This window comes from Rana temporaria, chromosome 1 (genome assembly GCF_905171775.1).
Source record: "Rana temporaria chromosome 1, aRanTem1.1, whole genome shotgun sequence".
In the NCBI taxonomy this organism is placed as follows: domain Eukaryota; kingdom Metazoa; phylum Chordata; class Amphibia; order Anura; family Ranidae; genus Rana; species Rana temporaria.
In genome coordinates, this window is record NC_053489.1 from 39,656,035 (window position 1) to 39,672,544 (window position 16,510).

Below are 16,510 nucleotides of genomic sequence, written 5' to 3' on the forward strand. Positions count from 1 at the left end.
AAATAACTGCAAAGGGCTGTGGTGGTGACCTTGAGGGGAGAAACGGGCGCAGGGGGGGGGGGGTTTAACTAACTAATAGTTATTGGGTTAAGACTTGAAACGGGGGCGAACTGCAGGGGTGCCCCAAGATGGACACCCACTGAAAAATTGGGGCTGGGGGGCTAAATCCTGCGGGTGGGGGCTGCTCTGGGGAAGTCTGGTGATTGATGGTGGGTGGAGGGGGGATTTGTGTCCAGTTTGCAGGGTTTCTTAGGGTTCCTGGAGGGGAGGTGCAGTGGGCCACTAGGCCGCGGGTGAAGCCGCGGTCTTTCCTAAAGATCGCGGCCGACTGGAGGGGTAGATTGTGCGGGCAGGGCTAGTCCAGGGATATCTGGTGAAAGATGGGTGGTGAGGGGGGGATTGGTGTCCAGTTTGCAGGTTTTTTTTGGGCTCTCTGGAGGCAAGTGCGGCGGGCCGCTAGGCCGCGGGTGAAGCCGCGGTCTTTCCTGAAATCGCGGCCGTCGATTAGTTCCAGGCTGTCGTACGAGTGCCGCCGCCGCAGCTTGTCCTGAAAAGGACGGCCGCCAACGGACAGGGGAGGTGGGAGAAGACAGCCCTGTGCCAGGGGCTTACCTTAGCTGGCTTGTGGGGGAGAAGGGAACCAGGGGAAAAGGCGGATGGCAGGTCCTGGAGCAAGCTGGAGGCTGGCTGGGGGAGGAAACCCTTCCTATCTGCATCCAGGAGCCACACGTCCTACTCCGTCGTAACGCCTTTGAGGATCTGGCCCATACTGTACATTATGTGAGATGCATAGAGGCTCTTGTTCTGAGATTTCCTAATGCTGGTTGCCTGGCTGTCATGCTGGCCTCATCGCATCAATATTTTAAATTGCTAACTAGAATACAGATATGGACTTTAGTCACTTTTTCGACATTCTGATCTCCTTCATATAAAACAATGCAGCTTTATCAGACATGCAGGTTGTTCAGATTCATTAAAACCAACCCCTCCTAACACAAGATGATTCTATAGATCACTAAATTGTTTAGCGCAGTACGGAAATATACAGACTCACCAGTGCGTCCTCCTGTGTAGCTTTGTTGTTTCTATGCTCTACCTTTGGAGCATTATTGTAACCTTTGGAGCAATCCAGAGAGTGCTCTGGGCTATTTATTTTTTAATTACAGGTTTATCAAAACTAAACATAGCACGCTCAAATAAATTTAACCACTTCCATACCAGGCACTTACGCACCTTCCCGCCCAAGCCAATTTTCAGCTTTCAGCACTGTCGCACTTTGAATGGCAATTGCGCGGTCATGCTACACTGTACCCAAATGAAATTTTTATCATTTTGTTATCACAAATAGAGCTTTCTTTTGGTCGTATTTGATCACCTCTGTGATTTTTTTTTTTGCGCAACAACTAAAAAACGACCAAAATTTTTGAAAAAAATTAAGTTTTTTAATTTTTTCTGTTAATTTTTTCTGTAAATAAGTAAGTTTTCTTCTTCAATTATGGGCACTGATGGGTAACAATAGGCGGCACTGATGGGCACTGATAAACGGCGCTGGTATGCTGCATTGATGGGCACTCATAGGCGGCACTGATGGGCACTCATAGGCGGCACTGGGCACTCTTTGGCGGCACTGATGGGCACTCATGGGTGGCACTGATAGGTACTTATTTTTTTTACCTCCTTCATGACCAGGCCATTTTTTGCTATACTGTGTTATTTTAACTGCCAATTGCGCAGTCATGACACACTATCCAAATTATATTTATATATATATATATATTTTTTTTTTTTGCACAGGCTTTCCTTTACTGGTATTTGATCTCTACTGATCACCACTGAGTTTTTAATTTTTTGCCATATAAAAGAAAAATACCAAAGATTTTGAAAAAAATATATTTTAACTGTTATAAAACATATCCAATCTAATCCAATTTCTTTATACATTTAGGTCAAAATGTATTCTGCTACATGTCCCAAAAAATCCCAATTAGTGTATAATAATTTGTTGGTACAGTGCCATGAAAAAGTATTCATACCCTCCGCCGGGACACCGGCTGACATCAAATCCACCGGACCCGCAGTCACACTCACAGAGCCTGCGGCGGCTCGTGTGCCTGCAACCACGAGTCTTAAAGGGGACGTACAGGTACGTCCATATACGCAGCCGTGCCATGTTGCCAACGTTAATAGTCGTGCAGCGGTCGGCAATCGGTTAAGGATGCCGGCAACCCTGCTCCTTAATGCTGCAGCTACAAAACATAGCTTACACACTAGCCTAAGCACTGCTAAATGCTGACAAAAAAACACTAAAACATTCACGTTTTTGTATCTGTCGTTTTTACAGCAGTTTTTAGCTTTCTAGTGTGCATAAGGGCTAATGTTTTTTTTGTGTGTTAAAAATACTTCAGTCACTTACCTTTTCAATGCCGTTAAGCTGCTTGCTCTTAGTCCAAAAGTTCCATTTCCCCAAACTTCCGGTTGGGAGGGCACACACTGAAAAAATCACTGATACCGTGGGGCAGATCCACAAAGAAGTTACGACGGCGTATCTATTGATACGCCGCGTAACTTCTATTTTGCTCTGGCGTATCTTTGTTTTGTATCCACAAAACAAGATACGCCTGAAGCTGGGCTAGATCCGACTGGCGTACGTCTTAGTACGCCGTCGGATCTAAGGTGCATATTTATGCTGGCCGCTAGTTGGCGATTCCGTCGAATTCCGCGTCGAGTATGCAAATTAGCTAGATACGCGAATCCACAAACGTACGTCCGCCCGGCGCTTCTTTTTTACGTTGTTTACGCAAGGCTTTTTTCGGTGTAATGTTACCCCTGCTCTATGAGGCGTACGCACTGTATGGACGTCGGGCCAGCGTCGAATTTTCCGTCGTGTACGTCGTTTGCGTAAAACGTTCGCGAATAGGGCTTTGCATAAATTACGTTCACGTCGTCTAGGCATTGAGCGGGCGTAATTTAATTTGAAATTCCGACGTGATACTGAGCATGCGCGCAAATGCGCCGTACGAAAAATGCTTCATTGACGCGGGGTCAAGCTTGTTTTACATAAAACACGCCCCCCGTTCATCATTTGAATTCTGCGCCCTTACGCCAGGAGATTTACAATACGCCGCCGTAACTTTAGAGGCAAGTGCTTTGTGAATACAGCACTTGCCTCTCAAAGTAGCGGCGGCGTAGCGTAACTACGATACGCTACGCCTGCCTAAAAAAGCGCCGCGCTACGTGGATCTGGCCCCATATGTTCATTAAGATACAACACATGCATGCCCAGCATTATATTTCAGTTGGTCCAATCACCCACAGCTTACAATCAATCCCGGTTACGGAAAGTATAAAAATATGCAAAGTTTTTATTTATTTTTTATTTTTGTGACCAATCGTTTCTTACAATTTATTCTTCTTAGAACATGGAATATTTTTACGTAAGAAGTCCTGTATTATTGGCCAGCTGGTTTCCTGAGCCTGGCAGTGCGGGACAAGCTCCCCTCCCCACATTATCAGACTTGGTGATGAAGATATTCTTGATACGGGACAGAAAGGAGAACACGGAGGTTCTAGGAGGTGTCCGGCTCCAGGATAACTCTCCATGTACACGTCCATCTTGCCCCACTTTTTTGCTCTGGCCAATGACAATCTAGCAAAATATAAGCTTTCACAGCTCTTATCATTTTCTCCCACCAGGAAGAGGATGGGACCTTTGGCCTTTTCCACTGGAAGTACACTGGCCTGGTTTTCTGGTTTTGTCGGGTCTCCGAATAAGGGAGATACAATAGAAGCTTCAGAGGGTGTTATAAGTGTCCTCTCTCTTTGGTATGGAATTCCAGGCAGGATAAGGTCCCCGTAACTGACGCTGCTGCCGGTAATTGCCACGGTTCCATTGATGAAGACTGTAGCAGCAATCTGTGGTATATAAGACGCCATGGCTAGAGCCATCTCAGCTCCTTTGCTCACACCTATGACTCCAACTCCACTTCCGCACACCTGAATGACATTTAGTAACAAAGGTTAATGTCTGCTAAAGCTGAACCAACAGCTAAATGCACATGAACTATACATATATGAGCTGTCCTATCTGCCAAATGACTTCTGATTCTGTCCAGCTATTCTTCTGAGTCAGCGTGGAAGATGAAGGCAAAGTTTTTGCAGTGGATTGGATAAAATCAGTGGATTGTGGGTGCAATGTCAGGCTCCTGCAAACTCTTCCTCTAGTTCCTTGCTGTAGCAAGGTATGGTCTTTCAGCAGGGCCGCCACCAGGGGGGTACAGGCAGTACACCTGTAAGGGCCCAGGATGGCAACCCCCCATTTTTTATATAAAAAATAATATAATTTTTATGTATATATATTTTTATTAAAGGGCCCAGAGGTCCCCAGGGCCCCGGATGGCAACCCCCCCTTTTTTTTATTTATTAAAGGGCCCAGAGGTCCCCAGGGACCCAGATGGCAACCCCCCTGTAACGGAACTATGTATTTCAGAAGATGGGACATTACTGACAGTTCATTGCAGAAGGTACTGGACACATTACAAGTGGTTTATTTTGTCCTGACTAGGTCAATAGGACAATGACCCTTCAATGCTTAGCTCAGGCTATTGAAATGCTAAGTGGAGCCGGCTTGTGAAATACCTTGTTATTGTGTTCTGCAGGTTAATAGCTGTTGTCAGAGACGGGACGTCTCTAGGAGATAATTACCTCCACTAAATGACTTTTAGAATGTGATTGAAGTTCATTATATGTGTGGGGAATTGCAGACGAGACGCCTAGTCACCTCGTCAGGCTAAATGATAGATAATTGGCTCATGTTAATTATTCTGATGGCAAGGTGGTGGGATGTTCCAAATTCTGTATAAAAGTGTGCTGTGTACTTGAAAATAAAGAGTCTACTTGACCCTTCAAAACGTAGCCCCGTCTCGTTCTTGAAAGGGCATTCTATGGGACTATTATTCTGCTCTTTTTACAGCTGCCCCTGACTCTCTCTCTCTGGATCTCGTGGATGGGATATACCGGCTTCACTCGCATACAGCAACTTGCCAGGGAAAAGGACGTCTCCAACGGCTGATACCCTCTCACTACTTGGGTAGCCGTTACACCCCCCCCCTTTTTTTATAAAAATGAATTTTACATTTTTTTATATATTTTTTCTATATATATATTTATATGTATATATATATATATATATATATATATATATATATATATATATATATATTTTATTATTATTAAAGGGCCCAGAGGTTGCCAGGATAGTCCCGCTTTTTAGTACACTGTCCTGCGATGGCCCTGTCCATAGCAGAAACCATGTCTGCTCTAACTCCCAGCTGATACACCATCCTGCCACTCTGCCTCTTCTTGCATCTCTCCTGGCCCTCTCCAACATCTCACCTCCGCCGCTCTTCACTCCCCCCCCCCCCAGCTCTGATATACCATCCCCAGCACCTATCCCCTTGTGGATCTTCTGCCAAAACTTCTCCTCCTATCCCCTCACGCCGCCTACAGCTGCTGCAGGGGAGCCACAACAGCATCAAACTCCGTAAATAAAATCCCCCACTGCTGTTCAAACCCCCCTTCTTGTACTTGAGTCTCCAGCAGCACTGATCCTCTGCCGTGTGCCTCTCCTTCCAACCCCCAACGCTTTTGGCTGCCCTCCCTCCTCCTGCAGCTGGAGCCGGAGATTATTGCAGTGTTTGGGATGTAGAGTGGGCTGGCCCCTTCCTGAATGTACACATTGAGTGATCGGTACAGATCGCTACTATATTCATTCCTCATTGAAGCACAGTAAACTGTGTCTACTGTGTTTCAGTTTGTGAATGAATAGGAGCATTTTTAGTGCTTCTATTCATTCATTTGCAGTGCAGCTGAGGCTGCAGAGAAAGGGTCTAACCACTCTTTCTCTGTCTCAAAAAAGAGAGACATTGAGGATATAAGATCCCTGATACCTCACCAAAAAAATGTAAAAATAACAAACATTGTGCCCATCAAACGCAGCCACTGTGCCCAATAATTGCCGCCACTGTGCCCAATAATTGCCGCCACTGTGCCCAATAATTGCCGCCACTGTGCCCAATAATTGCTGACACTGTGCCATCAAGCGCAGATACTGTGCCCATCAATTGCTGACACTATGCCCATCAATTGCCGACACTGTGCCCATCAATTGTTACCAGTGTGCCCATTATCTGCCGCCAGTGAGCCCATCCACTGCCGCCAGTGTGCCCATCCACTGCCGCCAGTGTGCCCATCCACTGCCGCCAGTGCGTATCCCCCACCTGCCCGGCACTTACCTTGTCTCAGTGGGGCATCATTTTATGGGGGCTGTGTCCTCCATGCGCCTCGATCTCTTCTCCCGCCCTCTCTTCCCGTCCTCAGCCAATCAGGTGACAGGTAACACGGACCCGAGCACCCGATTGGCTAAGAGGCGGTTCAGTGTTAGGAAATTGATTCATTAGCTTTTCTAACACACAGCTGAGGGAACAGCGAGTGCCCAGCATGGCTCCCGCTGATCACCGTTTTGGATGCCTATTAGAGCCTATGGCTCCAAAATACCCAAGCGCTTTTATTCAGGTGCCCACCACCCTACAAACTACTGGCCACTGTACACTACCCTATAAACTACTGACCTCTCTACACCGCTCTACATACTACTGACCTATGTACATTTCTATACATACTACTGAACTCTATAAGCCGCCCTGCATATTACTGTCCTCTGTACGCCGCCGTGCATACTACTGACCTCTGTTCACTGTATGATACGTTAAATTCAGTTCTGTAAAGCAACACCTTATTCTCTGGCAGTGCCCCTCCCGAGACTAGACTCTGGATCCTCCCCTGATCTGTGGAGGGTGCTTGTTCAGCACGTGACCATTCTGGCTAAAGCAGTGCTTGAATCAGAACATACATTATTGCACTGTAGCAAGTATTCTTTGGAGAAGCAGCGCAGGGTTGGGACTGAGGGCTTGTAGTCCAACCAGAAGCAGCGGTTCTGCCGGCCGGAGAACCAGTTGTGGTCAGAGGTAGAGGGGAAGCTGTCGCCACTAAGGGGCCAACCACCTTGTTACCAGAGACCACTGTGAGTAAGCTGAGGACAGTACCAGAGCAGACTTCTCACCAGCCGGGGTCGATGAAGAAGTGGGAAAATCTCAGCAGTTGCCAAGTCAGGGAGAGCAGAGCTTTTCTACACTTTAAATCACCTCTTCCCTCCCAAGCCTGCTGATTGGAGAGAAAAATAGCAGCAGCAAACTTATGAGGTCAAACCTGTCCCACCCATCCTACAAGCATGTTCACAGCAATACTGCACTGTGGAAAGCAGTAGAACCTGGTCTGCTCATACTTCACAGGGTGTGGAAAGCAAACCTCACGATGGTGCCATGGATAATAGAGTAAGTGTGTTTACTTGTAATGCATCAGCTTCGTAAAGAATTTGCAGGGAACTGAAATCACCGATGAGCAGCTGGCAGGGACATGTATCCCCTGCTAATGTCCTATGACCTGACATGTTAATGCCAAGCTGATCGCCAATGAAAGTGTCTACATTGTACAGATAGTTGGCAAATCATATCAGCAATGGGATTGTTGTATGCATGTGGCAGCTATTGGTTGGGATTGCAAAAGTTGGACTCTCAGATGAAGAGAGATAAGTGGGGATCCTAAACATGTTGGAAAAACAACAACATGTAAAGTTGTTAATAAACTAAAAATACTGTATGCATTATACCTATCTATGCAGCAGGTGGTGCTGTTATTTTAGGGTATATTTCACGTTTTCTATACCAGGCTGTATTGTCTATCTCAGTGCATGTAGCTTTATGCTCCTTATTCCTGTTCATATTTCTAATGCTGTAAGACATGCATTGCTAAGCCTCCATAAAAGTAAAGCCATTTGCTGTATCTAAGAAGCTTCCACCGCACAATTTCAATTCTCTGCACAATAGGTTATGGGCCCAGGCACATCTAAGCACATCCAGGCATTGGAGAGGATACTATATGCAGCAGCAAACCCAGAAGCAAATCCAGCAGCATCCCAGGCACTGAAAAAAAGTGGAGAATTCTGCAAGACAGTGAGTTTGTGAATACTGTATGCAAACTGCTGAAAGATGGCAAGTGGTTCAGATGTGAAGTTTGCAATTGCAAAACTGAACAATGCCAATTACCAGCTGTGGAAGTTTAAACTAGAAATGATTCTAGTCAAGGATGACTTGTGGCAAGTGCTGAATACAGGCAGACCCACAGACGAAGAGATGGAGGACTGGGATAAGAAAGATAGGCAGGCAAAAGTGTCAGAAACCATGAATCAGACCGAGACAGAAGTATAGTTAAATCACACTTTTTTAATAATAAAAATAAAAAAGTAAACAGAGTAAGCATAGTCAAAACATAGCCAGAGTTCAGAAACCGGATCGGGTAGTCGCCCAAACCAATGTCTAAGACCCAGCGATAAAGGCAGTAGTACAGCAAGAAGGATCTGTAGCCAGAGGGAACGTCAGTTAAGCAGGTCTTCAACAGGAACACAGGAGAAAGTCTCTTGTGATGTTAACACAGGCGAAGGCAGAGAGCAAATGAACTAGAAGGCTTTAAGTAGGCAGAACTGACCAGCAGGATCATCAACAGGTGGATCACTGTGGAGAGATGGGAGCTGTCAATTAGCTGACAGCTGAGCTGCCATCACAGAGAAGGAAGGGCTGAGCCCAGCCCTGACAAAAAGCACCTATAAGCTTACTAGTGCAAGATGACCAGCTTATCCACATAATAACAGAGAAAACGGGCAAAGGTATATGGACTTCATTACAGAAACTGCAATAGCGTAAAGTATAAACAGCAAGTTATTTCTGCTAAGGAAGCTATATAAGTTGAGACTAGAAGAAGGCCAGCAAATGTGTGACCATGTGAAAGCTATGTTAGAGATCATAGAGCAACTACGCGCCATCAGAGAGGACATCAAAGATAACCATATTGTTGCCCTGCTCCTCTGCAGCCTTCTAGAAATATATACCGCTCTCATTAATGCTTTAGAAACCAGACCCAAGCAGGAGCTGACACTAGAATATGCCAAAGTCAAATTGTTGAAGAATATGACATAGGGAAGAAAATACGTACCATGATGACAAAGCTCTTAAGATGTACAAAAAAAAAAGCAGAGCCTGTTTTCGCTGTAAAAGGACTGGTAATATAAAAACTGACTGTTCTATCTGGAAAGCCGAGCAGCGAAAGCTAGAGCTATCTATAAAAAAAAAAAAAGTCAAAGCAATCACAAAGGAAACTAAAGACACATCATGGAGTAGCACCTTAAGGCTGCGTTCACACCTTGGCATACCTAATCGCAGGGTTTTGTCCCGCGAATTGCGGCAACAAATTGCAGCGTTTTGTACCGCGATTTGCGGCGACAAAACGCCGCGATTGTGAATGCAGCTTACCCCCAGGTCCACATCTCCTATGCCGAATGCCGAAAGCCACCTGAAAAAAAGGTCCGGGACTTGTTTTCAGGCGGCAGGCGTACGGCGTTCGGCGTGGAGATGTGAACCATCTCCATAGAGGGCAATGTAAAATCATCCCTCCAGCATCTTAGGGGCTGCTGCGGTGTCGTGCTTCAGGCGTATATACGCCTAGGTGTGAACAGAGCCTTAAAGTGCCAGAGCGGCAGTGGTCTCATAGCTGAAGAGACCAGGAATAGTACTCTCAGGTGTATCAAGCTCAGTTGTAAATGCAGCCTAAGGAAGACCTCTACAACCACCAGGGTTTGAGCAAGTAGACAACCTTGTGTGTAAACTTCAGAAGAGCATCTATGGTCTTAAACAATCTTCAAGGATGTGGAATGAGAAAGTGAATGAAGAACTTACCAGAGAGGAAGTCTCATGAAGTAAAGCAGACCCCTGTCCTTACTCCAAGAATCAAGAAGACAGATGGATATACATCTATGTTGATGACATAACCTGTTTTGAATAAGAAGGGGATTTTAATCAGAGCTGAAAGAAAATGTTAAAATCAAAGAACTTGGGATCATTAGCTACTATCTGGGAATCCAAATATAGAGAGAAGTAGATGGAAATGATCTTCTTGACCAATCTCAGAAAATCTCAGAAATCTTGGAACAATTCCATATGCAAGATGCAAAATAAGTGAAAACTCCTATGGAACCAGGCTATCAAAAGAGCAATGAAGCGGGAAAACTTGCTACCCATCAATGATATGTATCGCAGAGCAATCGGTAAGCTGCTATATGTGGCCACTGTGGCAAGACCAAACATAGCAGTAGCAGTGGGTATACTATGCAGGAAAGTTTCAGCTCCCTGTCAGCGTGACCGGAATGCAATCAAAAAAGTGATGCAAAATCTCAAAAGGAACAATTCAGATGAAGCAACATCCATTTAAAAACTGGTCATATATGTGGATGCTGATTGGGTCGGGGACTGTACAGACCGCAAATCCACAAGGGGATTCATCTTCCAGTATGGCGAAGGAACCATAAGTTGGTATAGTCAAAAGCAAACAACTGTTGCTTTATCTTCAATTGAAGCAGAGTACAGTGCAGCAGCACACGCATGTTTGTGGACATTGGGATGGATATGTCAAAACCAAGTCCCATTTTTGAAGACAACCAGGGATGTATAAAGCTTACACAATGAGAAAGGGTCAATCCTAAGACCAAACACATCGATGTCAAGTATCACCTACTAAGGGACAATCAGGAGCAACGTGTTATTGACATTTAATACTACCCGTCAGAGGAGATGACTGCCGATGCACCTACCAAGCCTTTGTTGAAGGAACGTCAGTTATTCCCAGAAGGAGCTGAATATAATTTGACAAAGCACATGCTGTTGAGAAGTGGTGTTGGGAAAAAAACAGCATGTAATGTAAAGTTCTTAATAAACTGATAATACTGTATCCTGGTAGATATGGTTCACGGTCATGACCCTAAGGGGCTGATCTCCTCTTTTTACAACCATCTCATGCTGCCCGCGGACACCTCACAGGCGTACCGGCTGAAGTCTAAATGGGAGGTGGATCTGGGGGCTGTGGAGGATGGAGATTGGGAGGACGCACTGACTGCCTCCAAGACAGTATCCCCCAATTTGTTGGATCGCCTCTCACATCTCTATATCCTGCATAGGTCCTACCTCACCCCGACTCGTCTCTCCAGATTCAGACCCCATTACAGCCCGGCCTGTCCCAAATGCGGGGAATCCAGGGGCACATTTTACCACCTGCTATGGGCTTGCCTATGACTCCAGGCCTTTTGGTCACAGGTGGTCTGGTTTCTCCATGATCGCATGGGCTCTCCCCTATCTCCATGCCCCCGTAAATGTTTACTCGGCATCCTTTCTGTTTCTGAAGAGGATAAGTATCTTACTTTTTTTCTACAAGAAACTCTGTTCCTTGCGAGATTGCAAATAGCTTGCGCCTGGATCAAAGACACACACCCCCCCCCCCACCATCCAGCAATGGATTAGGGCAGTGAACGCTACCCTTCCCTATAAAAAGGTGCTGTACCTACATAGAGGTTGCCCAACCAAGTATAACAAAATTTGGGACAGGCGGCTGGATGAGCCATCCACGTGCTCGGCTGACTAACGAGCCCCGTTTGACGTGCGGTTCAAGCATCCGCTCATTGCCTCTCACCTGGAGCTTATTCGTATCCTTGGGTACTGTGGTATATGCCTCTTAAACAGTTTATGCCTAAACTTTGTTGGATTAAAAAAAAAACAGTTTATGCCTACTTGGGTCAGAAATATGTGTTTTCCCTCCGCACGGGCCCAACTGGGTCCGGCAGCCGGGTTCTCAAGCATGTCTTAATCACTGCAATATGACATATGCATCATTTATCTGTAGGTCTTGTCAAATGTGGTATCCTGTTTAGTGCCTGTTTCACTTGGAACTTGTGTATGTATCCTTTATTTTTATGCTCAATAAACGTTTTTTTCTGATCAAACTGACAATACTGTATGCATCATACCTATCTATGCAGCAAGTGGCACTGTAGTATTAAAGTGTATAGTTCATGTTTTCTATTATATAATAGGATGTATTGTCTGTCTCAGTGCATGTAGTTGTATGCTCTTTGTTCCTGTTCATGTTCATGTTTCTAATGCTGTAAGACATGCATTGCTTATCCTCCATAAAAGTAATGACGTTTGATGTATCCAAGAAGCTTCCAGCGCATATTTTCAATATTTTGCACAATTAAACAAAGAGCAATTTGGTTTCTTGGTGGCAGGTAGCAAACTGAAAAAAACAAACAAAAAAAAACCCCATACCTTTGTTTTTGGATCAGAGGGGCATTTGCCCGCATTATAAGGATTTCTGACTTACATTTGGCACAATACAGCTTCACTTATCACAATTTTTGCAATGAAATCTCTGGATTTTAGTTGGAGACACTACCACTTTGATTACTGGGTGTCCAGGTCCCTGTGTCAGCACTGAATAATTGACTGCTGAAGGGACATGAGTTTTTATATACTCCAGTTAGCCAGGGTCTGGAGTGTTGAGTCGGCATTGGAGAGGAGAGATCTGAAGGCGGTATGGGCATGAGATATGTACTATCATCCTACTGAGTATGTGTGGCCCATTTGTTGCCATGTATTGTAATTATTGCTTGTTTGTTGCTTGTGTATTGTAACAACTGCTCGTTTGTTGCTTATAGATTGTCAGTGGAATGATCAGGAGTTTCACATTTCCTAACCTCTAATTTCTATTCATGGGGTTCGATATGGACATACATTTAACCACTTGGGATCCGCCTGCCGTCAATTGACGGCTACAGTGCGGATCCCAATTTCCAAACCGCCGTCAATTGACGGCCGCCCCTTAGGGCGGTCCCCGCGCGCGCTCCAGAGCGCGCTGCGGGGAAAATCTGTGTTGGCCGTGTCCCTCGGACACAGCCAATTACAGATCGCCGCGAACGGCCAATCAGAGTGGCCGTTCGCGAGGCGATCTGTGCGGCCAATGAGAGAGGATCTCATATGTAAACATATGAGATCATCTCTCATTGCCGTTTTACACAGAGACAGCGGTGCTGTCTCTGGAGAGGAGACGGATCTGTGTCTCTTGTACATAGAGACACAGATCGGTCACCCCCCCAGTCACCCCCCCTCCACCTACAGTTAGAACACTAAGCAGGGATACATTTAACCCCTTCCTCACCCCCTAGTGTTAACCCCTTCAATGCCAGTCACATTTATACTGTAATTAGTGCATATTTATAGCACTGATCGCAGTATAAATGTGAATGGCGCCAAAAATGTGTCCGATGTGTCCGCCATAACGTCGCAGTCCATTAAAAATCGCAGATCGCCGCCATTTCTAGTAAAAAAAATAATAAAAAAAAAATAATTCTGTCCCCTATTTTGTAAGCGCTATAACTTTTGCGCAAACCAGTCGCTTATTGCGATTTTTTTTTTTTTTTTTACCAAAAATATGTAGAAGAATACGTATCGGCCTAAACTGAGAAAAAAAATTTTTTTTTTTTTTTTTAAATTGGGATATTTATTATAGCAAGAAGTAAAAAATATTGTATTTTTTTCAAAATTGTCTCACTTTTTTGTTTATAGCGCAAAAAATAAAAACCGCACAGGCGATCAAATACCACCAAAAGAAAGCTCTACTTGTGGGGAAAAAAGGACGTCAATTTTGTTTGGGAGCCACGTCGCACGACCGCGCAATTGTTAGTTAAAGCGATGCAGTGCCGAAAGCTGAAATTTCACCTGGGCAGGAGGGGGGTATATGTGCCCAGTAAGCAAGTGGTTAAAGCAACAATTTTATCAACTAGTAATGTTTTGACTTACTTTTGGATGACTGCTTAGAAACTGAACAGCTTCTTCAAAGTATTTTAGATCCAGATAGTCGAGGGTCTTTGGCAAATCCTTATAAGCAAAATAAGCCAAAGCAAGTGTGGCAAAGCCACGACTAGCCAGGAGGCTGCTTCGAAACTCTATGAGGCCACCAGAACCCCCGAATATATCAATGACTCATTGGAATGGGCCCTCACCTGGATGGAGAGCAGAAAGTAAAATTTTATAGGCTTCCAGAGATCAGGTATATTACCCACAGGTTAAGCAGTGTACATTATAGGGAATTATGGCTAAGGTCAATCTGGAAAACTATATTTTGTACAGTTGCAATACATATATGGTAGCGGTCTTATGTGCCAAAGCATTTGTATTTCTATCAGGGCTTCCATTATAATTCACAGGGCCCCATACAACCCACCTGAGAGGGTCCCCCTTCCTAAAAATATCAAAACAATATTTTCACTGAAAATACACAAATATAATTATTAGGCCCCATGCACACGAGACACTGGTAAACGCGTGTTCAGAGGCAGTTGGACACTTTTTTCAACTGCCCCTAAACACATTCAAAGTTATCCTATGTGTCCATGCACACAGTCTAGTTTTTTGCAGTTTTTAGGCAGTTACGTTTAACCTCGTTTTTCCAGAAGCAAAAAAAAATGGGTTCAGACGCAAAAGTTTTCCACGTTTCTGATGCAAAACGATTTATAATTTTTATAAAATAGCAAGTGAATTTTTAGTATTAAAGCAGGAGTTCACCCGAAATTTTTTTTTTAACATTAGATTCATGCTCATTTTGTCTAGGGGAATCTGCTATTTTTTTAAAAAACGAAGCAGTACTTACCGTCTTAGAGAGCGATCTTCTCCGCCGCTTCCGGGTATGGTCTTCGGGACTGGGCGCTCCTTCTTGATTGACAGTCTTCCGAAAGGCTTCCGACGGTCGCATCTATCGCGTCACGAGTAGCCGAAAGAAGCCGAACGTTGGTGCGGCTCTATACGGCGCCTGCGCACCGACGTTCGACTACTTTCGGAAAATTGTGACGCGATAGATGCGACCGTCGGAAGCCTGTCGGAAGACTGTCAATCAAGAAGGAACGCCCAGTCCTGCAGCCCATACCCGGAAGCGGCGGAGAAGATGTATCTCTAAAACGGTAAGTACAGCTTCGATTTAAAAAAAACTACCCGACAAAATGAGCATCAATCTAATCTTAAAAATTGTCATTTCCGGGTGAACCTCCACTTTAAATTGCAGATTTGTATTGAAAGAAAAATGTTCTTGCCTGGAGGAATGAAGAGAGCTCCTCGAAGTCGCCCTTCTCGGACTTGCAATCTTTGGACCCCAGGAGCCACATACCATCTTCTCAGACACGCAGTAGCATTAGGAGAACATTCTGGCATAGCGTCAAGTTCCAGCTGACCGTAGAGTTCCAGGTGAATCTCAAAGGGACTCCCCATCACATCCCGCTTGATCAACCTGAAGTATGGAGTGACCGGCTTCAGAGACCAGAAAAGTCCCATTGGATGAACTCCATGATAGTCTCCACCAGTGGCTGGGGATTGCTGAAGATCCACCTTTCCTTCATCATCACTTCTATAGAAAGCTCTGGAGTAAAACATTTCTCCTCTGTCATCTTTCAGCCATGCTCTAATGGTAACAATCTGATGTGGAGGAAGGCCCCAAGCTTTGATCTTCACCGATTCATCTGCTAAGGCTGACTCCGGTGTGACCGTGAGATGCACCATAGCGAAATGCAGTGGATTTTAAAGAAGAGAATGGACACAGATTGCTAAAAACTAAAACAAAAAAGCTCAATTATGAGGTACAAGGAATAACGCTTCGATTACCTATTTAATAGAGAAAAAAAGTGTTAATACATTTGGGATATCAAAGTTGCCAGGCTCAAAAAGTAGCTGTAAGTACATTAAAAATAAATATTTTAAGACTCAGGGAGGACTTCATACTACCTAATTATATGTTCTTCAGGTTTTTACAGGTTTACCATGCCATGAAAACACAGTTTTCATCAGAATTCCCACAGTCACTTCCATTAATAGAAGTGGAGAAAAGGACAGAACCCCATAATTTTACCTCTAATTTTTATGGTATCTTTTTCCTTCCCTCCTCATCCCAAATAGGTTACGGGACTAAGGCCCCGTACACACCATAGAATCCATCCGCTGAAAAATCTCAGCGGATCGGTTTCAGCGGATAGATTCTATGGTGTGTACAATCCAGCGGATCTGTTTCCGCGGATTTTTATCCCCTGGGATGGATTTCAAGCGGATATAAATTTGAAGACATGCTTTCAAATCTATCCGCTTGAATCCATCCCAACGGATTGATCCGCTGGTCTGTACAGACTCACCGGATCAATCCGTCCGAAGGGATCCCCCGCATGCGTCGTAATGATTCGACGCATGCGTGGAATTCCTTATATGACAGCGTCGCGCTCGTCGCCGCGTCATCATCGCTGCGACGGCGCGACACGTCATCGCGAGGGGATTTCGGCGCGGATTTCGATCCTATGGTGAGTACACTCCATCGGATCCAAATCCGCTGAAATCCTCGAGAGGATTTATCCTCGGAAACGGTCCGCTGGACCGTATCCGCGGATAAATCCTCTCGTGTGTACTAGGCCTAAGACAAGGTGGGAGAAAGACATGGGTACAGAGGATGAAGAATGGAGGGATGCTCTGGACACCTGTCAGAGTGT

General features: G+C 44.9%; 1 pseudogene; it reads right to left on the reverse strand.

Annotated features, from left to right (window-relative positions):
* Window positions 1-3,389: 3,389 nt before the first annotated feature.
* Window positions 3,390-15,979, reverse strand: LOC120926647 (annotated as a pseudogene).
* Window positions 15,980-16,510: the final 531 nt, after the last annotated feature.